Source organism: Peromyscus californicus, unplaced genomic scaffold (assembly GCF_007827085.1).
Source record: "Peromyscus californicus insignis strain IS unplaced genomic scaffold, ASM782708v3 Scaffold_15__1_contigs__length_86483966, whole genome shotgun sequence".
Taxonomy (NCBI): Eukaryota; Metazoa; Chordata; class Mammalia; order Rodentia; family Cricetidae; genus Peromyscus; species Peromyscus californicus.
Genome location: NW_026294447.1, coordinates 20,091,464 through 20,107,149, shown reverse-complemented (window position 1 = coordinate 20,107,149; position 15,686 = coordinate 20,091,464). Strand labels below are relative to the sequence as shown.

The 15,686-nt window shown below is 40.6% G+C and overlaps 1 long non-coding RNA gene across 5 annotated transcripts in view; it reads left to right on the top strand.

Moving 5' to 3' along the window:
• Positions 1-15,686, top strand: part of LOC128110723 (uncharacterized) — a 125,025-nt gene that overhangs the window by 66,752 nt on the left and 42,587 nt on the right. The window contains exon 6 of one of the 5 annotated variants that reach the window (XR_008218299.1): positions 5,669-7,113. The exons of the other annotated variants lie outside the window; for them this stretch is intronic. This is a non-coding gene — a long non-coding RNA (uncharacterized LOC128110723). Of the gene's footprint in view, positions 1-5,668; positions 7,114-15,686 lie in introns of those variants that run through there. 5 annotated transcript variants of the gene reach the window in all.

Here is a 15,686-nt window from a genome sequence, read left to right as displayed (position 1 = left end):
CTGAATATGTAAGAAATTAGACTGTGTAAACAAAGTCTGGGGAAGGCTTTATCCAATTTATTTGATTATATTTTCCTTGTCCTGTAAACTCAAGAGTGATAGAATGAACTTCTATGTCTATGTGTTCTGTCTATGCTGAATGGCAGCATTTTTATCCTTTAGAACTGATGACTAATTAAGTAAGTAAAATTGTATGGGGAATTAAAGAGCAAAAAGACTTAAAGCCTTGAAAGAGAGAGGAAGAAACCAGTGTTAGGATAATAGACACTGACCATGGAATAACTGATGGAAGCTAGCTGGCTTCTTTTTTTACTGTTGCTTTCTCCCTTATCCTCACCCTGTTCATACTGCAGCAGATGCTCAAGGCCATCTCAGGAAGAAATGGTTTTCCTTGTACACACCGACACAATGCTGGCGTTAGGAAGCACATGAAGTACTTCAGATATTGTACTTTCTTTCAGGACTTTAATTCCTTTATATATTTCAAGTTAGGCCTACAGTTTCTCAAGCTTTTGAAGAAGTTATAGAGGATAACACTGGTAGAGCGGGAAACAGGACAAGAATGAAGAGAGATGAGCATGGGGGCACATACCTGTAGTCCCATCACTCAAAGGAGCCAAGGCAGGAGGATCATGAGTCCAAGTAAAGCCTGGGCTTGGTAGCATGACCCTGTTTTCAAATAAATATCACCTCCCACCCAAGAAAAAATAAATAGAAGACAAACTTGAAGAGAGTCTTGTCACATTGTGATTTAACCCGATTTCTAGATTATGTGTATGCTGTAGAAGTGTGCTAGAGCCCTCTAATGTAAGTTCATTCAAATTTGGAATGAAGTAGAAAAATTGAGAATACCCTTTATAGGAAATAAAAATAAACAACATTTTTATAAAATGTGTGTGCATCAGGCCATAGACCGCAGGCTCACACTCCTTTCACTTGCAAAGACAAAATCCCAGGAGGCAGTGTTGTGATGGGCTGGAAAGCCTGATGTGCAAGTCTGGGTATCAGATCTACTATACGGTAACTGTGGCACCTATGTATCTTCAATTAAGTTAGTTAAACTCTCAGCTGCCCAGGTTCCCGGTCTTTAAAATGAAGAACACCAAGCTAAAACTAGTATTTCTGTCATTTGCCTTTGTGGGTTATCAGATAAAGAAGTAAAGGCTAGGATGAATGGGGGAATCAATGTGGGTAAAGCTCATGCTTTAGATGAGAGACATAAAGCATGGAGAAGCTATGGTCTATGGGAGCACGTGGCAGGCATGAGATTTGATCTTAGTGTTTCTGATACCTAGTCCTTCCACCTTGCTAAAGTCATAGGCACTGAATTTGCAATAAGAGGAAATTGGTAGGCAACACAGCAGCCCAGCTTTATAACATAGATTTGAAAACAGAAGAAGTATGCATGGTTAGAACTTAAACTACTGTAGACTATCACAGGAAGTGACAAACACGGACAATATTTGTGTGTATGCTAATTTACATTTAATATATTTGCATATATGTTTATTGTAGTGTATTTCAAACAAAGCAAAAGAAACTAAGTATTTAAAATGTCAGATACATCTCAACAAAATCAGAACAGATCTTATGCAGGTAACATTTATAAACACATATGAGACAAATAATAGTGTTTAGAATATATAAAGAACTACAAATGAGTGTGACAAAGGCAAACATCTAAAAGAACACTGGAGAAGACACATAAAAGGACAATTTACAAAATAGGAAGCCAATCATGAAAAGATACTCAAGCTTGGTTATCCTTAAGGAAGCTCACATAGGTGGGAGATTGCATTACATAGCCATCAGGATGATAGAAGGTCTACCATGTAGTGTTTGTTGCAGTATATGGCAAAGATGAACGTGTACACACTACATCCAGCAATGCCTCCTGGAGGGAAGAGGCACCATGTAGATTTCCTGCAAGTGTGCAGAAGGAAGTGGGAGGATATCCATACACATTGCATAAAATGGTATAAAAAAAGTCTAATAGGAGATTCTAGAAACAGACTCACCAGTTGCAGAGTGAATGTCATCTAAGCAGCTGCTAAAGTGAACAAAGTAGTTCCATATGTATAATTTAGGACAACCTAAACAGTGTTGAAGCATATGGGCAAATGAATGCAGTCAGGAATAGCACCCAAAGAAATGTACATACTCTTCTACATAGAAGAGTAAGTGAGAGAGAGAAATTGGTGGGAAGGAGAGGTATGCATCATTGTAAGTTCATCTGTATTCTATTTTCTGAGCCAAAGTGACAAACTGGCATCATCTGTCGATTCTGGAAAATGAGTAGTACATAGATGATGGAAGACTGTGCATTTGTGTGTTGCATGTTTAGTATATTTTCATGGGTTTACTACAAAATGCTTATGGAGGACCAGAGTTCACAGGTGAGTATAGCTGGGAGACGATGCAGAGTGAGCAATCTGGTTTCCAGAAGAGTACCTTACTATAAAGTGCTCCCCTCAACCTTGCTTCCCTCCTAGACTGTGTTCTCTTCTCTCAACTTTTTTTTTTTCACAACAAGATGCAGATGTTAATTTTGGAAGGTCAAACATTTGGCCCAGTGGCAGAGCAACATGGATTTCTCTTCTAGATTAGCATAATACCACTTTAGCTTCAGGGAGAGGAGAGGGACAGGACCTGGGTAGCAATTATCGGCACTGCTCTGTTTCTGTGTAGATAGTTTGTGAATTAAGAGCTCTAAAAGAAAAAGCTCAGATTTTGGGATGTCCCTATTGCAGATTGGAACCCAAGGTGAGTCATTGGCATGAGACTATGAAACCCGCCCCCCTCTCCCAGCAGAGGAATGGCTTTATGTCACTGGACTATCCAACTTACATAGGTGTTCCTTCAACGAACTTTTTATTCATAATATATTTTACTGACTTCCCCATTACTATTCATGGAATATTAACTTAAGTATGTGCATCCAAAGGAAACTGAAATATAAGCCACTCCAAGAAACTTGATTAGGGAAAGGTTATCAGCTATGTGCATTCTTTTTGGCAATCACAAATTAGGAATCCATAAAATTCTTTTGGAATAGGACTTTGTAGGCAAACTGGATGTTTGTGTGTTGTTTTCTTCTTCCTTTTAATTAACCCTTCTCTAAGAAAATCTCTAACTTTTTTCCCTTTTGTTGAAAATAATTTTTTCTCACATAATTTATCCTCTGACTGAAAGCTTCTGAGTCTTCAGCCAAAAAGTTCTAGTTCCTGTCTCCTCATGCCCTATATGCCTTTTTCCATCCAGCCATTTCACTTACTTTCTAGTGCTAGGATTAATGGTGTGTGTGCTTCCCAAATACTGATATTAAAGCATGAGATCTCAAGTGCAGGGATTAAAAGCGTGTGACTGCCAAGTACTGGGATTAAAGGTGTGTGCCACCACTGCCTGGCTGTTTCTCTCCTAGACTGAATCAGTCTCATGTAGTTCAGGGAGGTTTTGAACTCACAGAGATCCAGATGGATCTCTGCCTCCGGAGTGCTAGGATTAAAGGTGTGTGCCACCACTGCCTGGCTTCTCTGTTTAATCTAGTGGCTGGCTCTGTCCTCTGATCCTCACTCAGGCAAGCTTTATTTGATACACAATATATCCCCAGAGTCAGCCTTCTATTGCTTTGAAGAGACACCATGATCATGGCAACTCTGATAGAAGAAAGCATTTAATTGAGGCTTGCTTATGGTTTCAGAGGTTTAGTCCATTATCATCATGCGGGGAGCATGGTGGTGTACAGGCAGACTTGGTGCTGGAGAAGGAGTTTAGAATTCTTCATCTGGATTTGCAGGCAGTAGGCAGAGAGACACTGGGCCTGGCTTGAGCATTTGAAGCCCCACATCCCACCACCAGTGGCACACTTCCTCTAACCCACTCCAATAAGGCCACACTTCCTAATCACCGTTCAGTAGTACCACTTCCAGATGGCCGAGCATTCAAATATATGACTCTATGGGGGGCATTCTTATTCAAACGACCATAGACCCCATCAGATGAAGACCCATGCAGACCCTGTGCATGCCATGCTTCCTCAGCTTCTGTGAATTCATGTGTGCATCAATCTCGTTGATTGAGAGAGGGCTTTGATTTCTTGGCGTCCTCCATCCCCTCTGGTTCTTACGCTTTTCTCACCTCCTCTTCTGTAGGGTTTACTCAGCCCTGAGGGGAGATGAAGACACATCCTGTTTAGGGCTGAGTGTTCTAAGGTCTCTCACTCTATATAACATCTGGCTGTGGGTCCCTGTATTTGTTCCCATCTGCTGCAGGAAGTTCCTCTGATCACAGCTGAGCAAAGTACTGATCTATGAGCATGCAGAAATTCACATTTTTTTTTTAAGAATAATAATTTGGTTTTACTCTAAGTCTCTTGGGTATCAAGTCTCAGGTTCTTGATCACCAAAACAGTGTTGAGTATGGGTTCCACCTTGTGGAGTGGGCCTTTAGTCAAATCAGTTATTGGTCAGTTACTCCCACAAGCTTTGTGCCACCATTTCCATAGCATGTCTTACAGATAGGACACCATGTCTATGCAAGTATTTCTGGCTGGATTGGTGTTTACATTTCTCTTTTGGTAGCATGCAGAGTAGTTTCCTCTACCAAGAATACTAGGGGTGAAGGCTCTATGTAGGCACCAGCTCAACTTTTTCATGTTCAATGAGTTGTATAGGTGTTGTCTTCCACAATGGGGCCTTGGTGTCAATTTGTATGTGGGATGACTGCCTACCTTTCTCTTAACTGTGTGAACTTTTCACACTGGGTAACTGTGGAGTATTTCCAACATCCTCATATCCTTCATATGGACTTACTTTGTTCCCTCACAGGAATACATCCCACAGTGACATTTCAATATTATGTGGGCTCACTTGATCCATTGTGCAGAAAGCCTTGCTAAGCCTTAGTAACATTTTCATTTCTGTCTGCTGTCATGGAAAGTGGTGCTGACATGCTTAGGAAGTTTGTGGTCTTTCCTGGAACCTACTTTTTTCAAAAATGCAATTGAATTTTTCACACTTGAACTCTAACATTTCTCTCATAACTGAGTGAAGTTTCACAACACATTTGAAATATTTCTGAGGCTGGGCATATGGTCCTGTTTATCCAACATGAAGCTGAGGCCTCTTTGAACTTTCATCTCTTGATAATGTGCCTTGTATTTTAACATCCTAACACTCCGGGCTTGGAGCTCTTTGGAGGCTTTTGTTCTTTCTAAAGGATTTTTCTCCTTACTCATTTTAAACAGCTGTCTAAGGAATGCAGTAGAAGAATGATTTGGTGGTCAATGCCAGAAAACTTTACTGTGCCCTCCACTTTCTTAGCGGGGAGTTTCCTAAGCATCATCATCTTATACGTATTTCAATTCCTACCCCCACCCTCCTTGGGTGCTTTAATGAACCATTGTGGCTTCAGGAGTCTATGCCAGATGGCTTTGCTCTTTAGGTTGAACCCCGAATTTTTTTTCAACACTTCTTTCCACTCTATTTCCCACCAATATTGTTTCTCACAGCCCTGGTGAGGTTAGCATTTCACAGGCTCACCTCTCTCAGGAACCAAAATGAGACTGAGTGCAGGTTGAGTATTCTGAAATACTAAAAGTCATCTACAGCAAGGTTTGACTTCTTCTTTTCATGTAGTGCTTTTTTTTTTTTCTTTTTATCTGGCTCAGAGCAACCTGACAATGACTTTTCCTTGGCTCTTCAACACCTCCTTTGCACACTACGAGAACATCATCCAGGATGCATTTGGCCCCTATCTGTCATGAAAGCTTGGTGAGATATTTCTCTGGAGCTCCTCCAGCACTGAAGAAGCCACATGGCATCCTTTTACACCTCCGGGAACGAAGGGAGGAATTCAAAGAACCTCCCTTTCTGACTGCTTCCTTGATTGGCTCCAAAATACCAGTTTCACTTAAGTGTTGGCTCCGTATGCTCAGAAAATATTACCTTCCCGGTTCCTCCTTTTCAGACAGACTTGGATCTACATTATTCTACTCATTTGTTCTTCTTATGACATAAGTTATAATTCAGTGCATAAAGTAATAAAGTTAGTTGTTCAAGAGCCAGTAATTATTTGAGTCACAGAAAAACAAAACTTTGGCATTCTCTAAAAGATCAGAATGTATGATTATTAATAACCTTTACCATTATATTACTTTGTGTGAGCTGATTGTCTTTAAATATAACATGTTCTCAGAACTATTTTCTAATTAAATTTTTTTTCATATATTCTGATCATGTTTTTCACCTCCCTAAACTCCTCCCAGACCTCCTCACTTCCCTATCTACCTAACTTCATCCCCAAACTCCTCCCAGACCTCCTCACTTTCCCATCTACCTAACTTCATCCCCACACTCCTCCCAGACCTCCTCACTTCCCCATCTACCAAACTTCATGCCCACACTCCTCCCAGACCTCCTCACTTCCCTATCTACCTAACTTCATCCCCACACTCCTCCCAGACCTCCTCACTTCACCATCTACCTAACTTTATGTCCTTCTCTCTCTTTCTTTATCAAAAACAAAATGAAAATAAAAATAAACAAATAAAAACCCAGCAAGACCAAAAGATACCAAAATGAAACAAAAGGTGATCCCTACCAAAACACAAGCCACAGGGTCTGTTGTGTGTGGGCCAGCCACTACTGGGCATGGAGTCTGCCCTGGAGTATGGTTGATACACCTGTGCCACAACACAAAGAAGAATGATGTTCCTTTTCCCTGTGTGTGTGTCAGTTACAAATAGCTTCTTGGTTATGGTTGGAACTTTATGTCTGTTTCCCCTTTTTAGTGCTAAGATTTTTTTTCCAGTCTGAAGCTGTACAGGTGTTTTATGTGCTGTCACAGTCTCTGTGAGTTCCTATGTGCATCAGTCCTGTTGTCCCTTGAAGACACTGTTGCCTGAGTCATCCATCACCTTTTCACTTCCTCTTCTAAAGAGCCCCCCAAATTCTAAAGGCAACAGTTTGATAAAGACACCCCAGTTAGGACCGAGTGCCCAGAAGTCTTTCAGTCTTCACACATTGTCCTGTTGTGGGTCTCTGTGTTAGTTCCCATCTACTGCATGAAGAAGGTTCTCTGATGAGGGTTGAGTGAGGCACTCATCTCTGGGTAAAGTGGTATGTTATTAGGAGTCATTTAGCTGCTATGTTCCTTTAGCAATATAGTAGTAGTAGGCTTTCCCATAGGCCTGTGACCTATCTAGTCTATTAATTATCCTCAAGCCCTTCATTATAAGAGTGTGTTAGTTCAAGCATTACTCGGGTAGCTGGACAAACCTGAACCTCTCAGCTATTCTGTTCCGCCAACTATATTTAAAAGTTTACTGTCTATGTACCTTTTATTCAGGATTTTGCCCATGGAAAGGGAGGCACAATTAATTAGCTTGGAATACACACTGCTAACTAGACAAGTGGGCCTTCTAGAATGGTCTTATGGTTTCTATTGCTGGGATGAAACACCATGACCCAAAAGGAAGTTGGGGAGCAGAGGGTTTATTTGACTTACACTTCTGCATTGTAGTCCATCATTGAAGGAAGTGAGGACAGAACTCAATCAGTGCCATAACCTGGAGGCAGAGGCTGATGCAGAGGCCAGTAAGAAATGTTGCTAACTGTCTTGCTCATCACTGCTTTCTTAGCCTGCTTTCTTTCAGACTCTAGGGCCTCCAGCAAAAGGGCTGACACTACCCACAATGGGATGAGTTCTCCCACATCAGTCATTAAGAAAATGCTCTACAGGCTTGCCTACAGCCTAATCATATGGAGACACTTTCTCAGTTTGGGTTCTCACCCTTCAGATGACTCTAGCCTGTGCCAAATTGACATAAAATTAGCCAACACAAGAATCTACTACATGTGTGTTTTTGTGAGTGGTCTACACAAATAACCAAATGGTCTATACTACTGTACTTGTCTAGCAAATTACTGGATATGAGTACCTTATAATTTGTATTAGATGACACAATGGCTTTATATATATTTTCTTCCATGCGTTTTCCACTCCCGATAGGAAGACACAGGAGATAACCTCAATAAGCATGGAAGAAATGTACATTAAAACCATATGAGATATCACATTGCATGTTACTACAGTGTCATTGTCCTTGCTATACTGGTGAAGATATGAGATGGGAAAGGGACCTCTTACCCACTGTTGGTTGGAAATTAAATTAGTACAGTCACTAAAGAAGGCAACAAAGAGGTTATTCAGAAATCAAAGACAGATATAGCACGTGATCTAGAAATCTCACTACTATATATACATCCAAATGATATTCCAGGGATTCATTATCAGTACATCAAAGAGATATGTGCAGTCTTGTGTTTATTGCACATTATTCTCAGTAGGAAAAATCTCAGGATCAGCTTAAGTGACCATCAGCAGATGAAGAAATATCAAAAAAGGTACATCTATATGCAATGGAATATTAGTTGACCTGTATGCAGAAGTAAGTCATTTATGACAATATCAACAAAGCAAGAGGAAATTATGTCCAGAAAAATACATCAGACACAGAAAGTTAAATATTGCATAACTTCATTCATATGTGGACTCTAAACATTTCAGTTTAGCAGACTTTTAAAAGCTAAGGACCAGAAAGATGGTTCAATGAGTAAAGACTCTTGCTGACCAACAATCCAAACTTTAGGGTCTGATTTAGACCCCTGGAACCCACATATAGGTGAATTGAGAAAACTGACTCTACAAAGACCTCTGACCTCCACACCTGGCCACATCACACACACCCATAAACACAGTGACAATAGTAACAATAAATTCAAAGTGAATACAAAGAAGCCAGGGAGTAAAATAGGTATTACCAAAGGCTGGGGTGGAAGGAGCTAGTTGGGGAAATATAGGTCAAAAGACAAATTTCTGCTTTATAAAAAAGTAAAAAAATATGTTCATTCCATCTATTGTGCATTATGGTGACTACAGTTACTATATAACATAATTAAAATCACTTAGTTTTCAAATATTCCCACAAAATTTCATATGTGTATTAATCCATATTGATTTAGCTTCACTTAGCTATTTTAGTGTGTGTGTGTGTGTGTGTGTGTGTGTGTGTGTGTGTGTATGTATACCACAAGTACTTACAACTTTTTCAACATAATATTTTTATTGATTTTTTGGGGGAATTTCATATGAACCAGATCACACTCTCTTCTCTGTCCTTGCATGTCTGCCCCCTCACTCTTGTAACCCCTCCCAAAAGAAATAAAAATGAAAATTAAAAAAAGTCCAATTTGTGTTATCTATGTACTCACTGGATTTTACCAGTTAAAAATAGATAAGTATATGCTAGGTTAGAGGAGTGTAAGAGAGTTGACTTTCGCCATTTACTGTCATCCATGTAGCCTGTACGTCATTGACACCTTTAAAGGCTTTTAATATAGCAAATGCCCATTTGCTGGGAAACCACTGACCGTGTGCTGCATCTTTCAGTGCAAGAAGTTAAGAAAGACTTATAAATGTCTCTTAATTTAAAAACTCTTCTTAAAAAGAGTCACTTAACACATGAAGCAGAGAAATAGATCAGGATCAAGGACAATTTGTGGGACAGGGATGATTGTACATGTTGGTGTGATCTGTTGTGTTGAGACTCTGGGAACGTAGGGGAGGTAAACCTTGCTGGAGACCAGGTTTTCGTGGAGTCAGAGGAAGGAATAGATAGCCTGTCTAGTCCCTCCCAAAAGACTGAATGTGGAATGTTGGGAGGAGGAGGACAGTGGCAAAGCACGAGTTACCAGCTGCTTTATTCCCATCTAGACCCAGCCTGTCAACATATGTGCTTTTAAGTCCATCGGTTTCCTCGTCTGAATCACAGAAACTGAAGATGGACAGTGATGTGGGTGTGAGCTCCATGAACTGCTTTGGAGCTGCTGTTCTCCCCGCATGAGGAAAGGAGAAGAAACATGCCCGAGAAGTGCAGAATGAGTGCAGAGGAAAAGTGGGGCTGTGCCTCTCACTAAGAGTTTAAGGAAGCCTTGCAGAGAAACACTGGTCTCAGAAATTGTGAACTGGCTAGCAATGTCACATGCATGTTCCATTTTATTCTACAGCAATAAAAGGGACAAGCTGACTTTTCAAATAGATGAGGCAATCAGATTCTCAGTAAAACAGATCGTCATTTGCATGCATTAGGAACAATGACAAAAGGCCTGAGATGAGTGGCGAAGTTCTCGCTTTTGCCCTAGGTTTTGTTTTTGTTTTGGGTTTTACTTAAAATTTTTATTTCTTTTTAGAAATCCATACATGAGTACTATTATTTACATCATCTTCACCCCTCCTTCTTTTCCCTCCAGTTTCTCCTGTACCCCCATTCCCTCTCAGATTATTGACTCATCTTTAATTACTATATATAAATATATAATGCATATGTAACATACAAATATATATATAAATAGGGCTTGCTGAGTCTATTTAGTGTTGCTTATATGTATATGTGTTTAGGTGTGATCACTTTGGATTGGATAACCTATAAGGTGGCTCATCCCTAGAGAAGAATGATTTCTTTCTATTTCAGCATCTGTTAATTGCCTCTAGCTCCTCATGTAGGGGTAGAGGCTTGAAAGATTTCTCCAGATGTGTTGGCATCACTCTTCACACATTTGAGGCACGGTGTATGTAAATTAACAATATAAATCTTCTTGGTTCATTGAAAAACTGTATGAAAATGCTTTTAAAGAACGTTCTTGTTACTATAACAAAGCAACTGTGCAGGAAATTATCCAAATAATAGCACCGAGAAGGGGTTTCCCCCTTTTTCCTTTTTCCTCAGTTTTCTGTGTCATGAAAATGATCCTGATGTACTAATCGGGAACAAAGTGCTATATGCTTTATAAGCACTGTCTCACTTACCTAATGATTACTAACATCCATTATTTTATACACAGGAAACCAAAGTATAAAAGAGACTAAAATCATTATTTAGGCTCTGTCGTAATTGCAACATGCTGAGCTTTACTGTGGAAGGTCATGGCTGTCATGGAGCACATCAAGACACAGACTTGTAATATGAATCAGTCCTCCAGAATATGACACAGTATGTTGAAAGAGAACACCAAATAAAGTTTGAATGAAACTTAACTTTGCATATTAGTATTTGGAGGAATTATACTAATTATTTACTGTCTTTAAGTCAATTCAGTTTCTAATGGACTCCCGGGTAATTTATCTCTCTTGAAATTCTTCTACTAAAAGGCTACAGGAAAAGTTGATATATGAATCAATGGCAGGGCATCTGGAAGATCCTATGGACATCTATCTGGTCATACGTCATCACTGGCTTCTACTGGGCACTGTACAAGTTAATACTCCATTGAGTTCAGTGGTGTGCTGCAGCTTTGGAATTTTGGTTTAATTGCAATCACCCATCACGGGGAGATTGGAAACATTGCAGCTATTTCTCACTGGAGTCTTGAAATTGCCTCAGAGCATTGTAAGAGAATAGTAAGCAAGCTTCTTGCACCCAAGCAACAATAGAACTTAAAACACCTGTTGGTGGTGTAAAGACAGCTATTGTGCCATACCCTTGCTCATTTTTGCATGCCACAGATATCCTGTAGGCTAGCTTCCCAAAGACAGAGCTGGACTCCCACAGAGCTCCTTAGAGATGAGTTATTTGATCTTGCTTAGGGTAACCTGCTGTGATGGCTAGTTTTTTGTCAACCCAACATAAGCTAGAGTCGTCTGGGAAGAGGGAATCTCAACTGAGAAAACACCTTCATCAGACTGTCCTGTGGGGTATTTTGCTGATTAATGTGGGCAGCCCCATCCCTGGGTAGAGGGTTGTGAAAGCAGTCTGAGAGAGCCATGAGGATCAAGCCAGTAAGCACACTCCTATATGCCTCTGCTTCAGTTTCTGCCTTAGGTTTCTGCCTTGGCTATCCTCGATGATGGACCGCGAGATGTGAGACAAAAGTAAAGCAAATCCTTTCCTCTTAAAGCTGTTTTTTGGTCAGTGCTTTATCATGGCAATAGAAAGCAAATGAAGACAGCTGGCTACGTAACACATTTAAGCCAGTCATTGCTTGCCAGTCTAAAGTCCTGGGACTCAGTTCCACCAACCTGTCTTCCCTCAAGCGAGATGGAAGGTGGGGTGAATTCTTTGTCAACTTGTCATCATAAGTAGTTGTTAGTCGTTAGTTTAAAGCTCTTATTCTACCCACCTGCCCCCCCCCCAAGACTACTTTAGAGCACCCAGTACTGCCAATGTCTCCCTTGAGTATTCCCAGGAAAATGTTACTCAGGCCGGTCTAGCCCATAGGACTGTACAGCCACATGAACTACACGGTAAGTTTTGACATAGACAAGTTAAGTTTTTGTTTTCCTACCTTAAAAGACCTTACAAGACGTTTTGTTTTTATGCTCTTAAATACTCACTCCCTTAACTGTGACCATCTTCTCATGTGTGTAATGGTCATATGTGTTTCCTTTCTTTTCTTCCTGTCTTAGTCTTTACATTTTTATTGGCTCATGGAAGTTTACTGACAACTATTTCTCCATCTTTTATGTATACTGCCAAACTTTGGCTCTATTATTTCTCTCCTTACTTCATTTATATGTATATTTGAAAAACACAGTTTTACTTCCGGCTCTCAGTAATAGCCAGTGGTGATAGACATGTCCACAGATATCCACAGCACAGATCTCAAACAACCACTTATTTGTACTTTAAAAATCTGACCTTAAAATTAAACCGCAAATCTGACTTTGTTATTTGTATTTTTATGAACTTTGTTTGCTGACCAGGTCCACTTTGATGTAGTAAGTAAGCACCTCAGTCTTTTGTCCCAAGTTTGAGACCTAACAGTGGAAGTATAAGCCAAATAACTCAAAAGTTCCTCTCCAACTTGCTTTTGGATCTAGCTGTCAGGTTCTCCCTCAGTCCCTGTCTCCCCCCACCCCAAACTTCTCCAGCCTGGGGGTTGGGCTGCTCTTCTGCAGGATGCCCTTCCCTATATAATCCAGCGATTTTGGTTGCCTAGCCCTTTTGTCTACCCTTTACTCTCTTCGACAATCTCTTAGCCCAGGCCACCCCTCTTGATTGGCATCTCCTCTCCCCTCTTCCTCCCCCTTCTCACATGGCCCAGCTCAGGGTCATGTCTATTCTGGACTCTTCCAGATGTCCCTGACTCTGGCTGTGCTCTCTCTTTTATCTATAATAAACCTTCTCCTCCACCATACCTAGGAGCAGTCATGTCCTATTCATCTACATCACAGTCCATCACTGAAGAAAAGTCAGATCTGAACAGGGCTCAAACAGGGCTGAAACCTGAAGGCAAAGCTGGATGCAGAGGCCATGGTTTGCTCAGCCAGTTTTCTTATAGAACATTGGCTGGTGACTGATAGTACCATCCACAATGGGTTGCACCCTCTGCACCAATCACTAACTAAAAAAATGCTCTATGTTTTGGAGCCCATTACCTATGGTGGGATGCCTTGATGTAGTGGGGAGAGTCTTGGTCTTGCCTCAACTGAATGCATCAGACTTAGTTGACTCCCCATGGGAGTTCTTACCCTTTTGAAGGAGGGGATGGAGGTAGGGTGGGCCAGGGGATGGGGAAAGGCTGTGGGGGAGTAGGAAAAGGGACAAGAGGGGGATCTGTGGTTGGTATGTAAAATGGAAAAATTTTCTTAAATAAATTTAAAAAAGAAAAAGAAAGAAAAGACAATGCCCTAAAGCCCCATCTTATGGAGGCATGTTTTTAATCTAAGTTTCCTCCTCTCAGATGACTTTAGCTTGTATCCAGTTTATATAAAACTATCCAACACACTGGGATACCAAAGGTTTGTGATAAGACAGTAACATTTGTGACCTCTCCCTGCTGTCCACCTAAAATGAAAATTATACTAGTACTGGTACATCTAGGGTAAAACACAAACTCAAGAGGAACAACAGCTTTTTCAGTCCTGATTTTTGATGGTTTAATAAAATAATAAATCTCAAGGGTTTAGTTAATGTCCTCTACCCAAATGGAAATGGCCAGACTCATTCCTCCTTCCCTGCTCCAGCACCTGTCACTCACCTGCCCCCACACCTTCTACACTCTCACAGGCAATTGCTTGATGTGACTCTTCTGGAACTCTTTGCCTCACACATCCGTTTCCTTTGCTTCTCTTCCTGTGCGATGGGCTAAGGGGCCCTGTTCTCTGAAGGTGTACTGTTTGTGTTCAGCCAACTTTAGTGACTGTGGAGGAAGTGGTACAGTGAGACAAGCCCTGCAGGATACCACTCTGCTTTCTGGCACATCATGAAACTGACTGTTGGCAGGCAATTCAGCCATGGCTTCCTCTGGTGCTGGTGATACTGTCCTTGCATGCGTAGACTGTTGTTGATGGCTTTTTACTCCTTGGCTCTTTACTCCTGTGGGAGCCCACCACCCAACTCCCAAATAATTACAGAGGCTTATTATTTCTTATAAATGCCCAGCCTTTAGCTTGGTTTGTTTCTAGCCAGCTTTTCTGAAATTATTCCATTTATCTTTTGCCTCCGGGCCTTTACCTTTTCTTACTTCTGTATATCTTACTTTTACTCCGACTCCATGGCTGGCTCGGTGGCTGGCCCTTGCTTCCTCCTCTCCTTGTTCTCTTGCTCTTTCTTCTTTTTCCTCTTCTCAGTTTTCTCCTATTTATTCTCTCTGCGGCCAACCCTGCCTATCTTTCCTCTGGCTCCCTATTGGCTGTTCAGCTCTTTATTAGACCACCAGGTGTTTTAGACAGGCACAGTAACAAAACTTCACAGAGTTAAACAAATGCAACTTAGATACAAGTAACACACCTTATAATAATACTCTACAACAGTAGACCATTCCTGCTGTTGTGAATCTTTGGGCAGCCTCCAGTATCCCGTCTTGTTTCTGCTCTTTTGTTATCCAGAGCCAATCTGCTGCACCAACATCTCTATTCTAGTTTCTGCTTCCTGCCTAGTCTTCCACGATACATGTCATTTTCTTAGTACATGTTAAATAACCTTTCAGATTTGATTGGGTGGATGTTTAAAGCTCTGGGAAGACTAGAATTTAGTCCATCACCCACAGAGGGGTGATTTAAAAAACATAACTGGCAGAAGAGAAGGGCAAGAATGTGTGACTTTTTAACTTGTTCCACACATCTGTTGGCCTTCTCTTTAGCATGTTGTGCTTCCTTCTCCTTTGGAAGATGGTTCCTGTTGTCTCACTGTGCTGCAGCTTGGGAAAACACAGTATTGCTTCTTACTTAGTCCTACCATTCTTTTCTGGTTAGATTTTGTCCTTACAACAACAACAAAAAAAAAATAAAATAAATGTCTACAATTCTTTATCTCAGTACTTTGTTGAAAAAGAAAAGAAATAGGGTAATAAAAAAAAACCTTTTGCATATGTTCTGGCTGACTAATACCAAGATGAAACTGCCAACAATAAATGTACCTTAGGTTGCTTCTTCCAATGCAAACTGAAGCAGTGGTTTTGAGGAGAATTTTTCAAACATTGCTGTATTTGACATTTAATACTGACATTAAATAGCTATGGTTTTACTTTCTGAGATTTCAGTTACCTCTGGTCAACCATGGCATGCAAATGCTAAATGGAAAATTTCAGAAATAAAAAAAATTCATGGGTTTTAAATTGCATACCATTCTGAGTTGCTTGATGAAATCTCAAGCTCTGCCCTGCAGAGGACATGTATCACCATTCTGT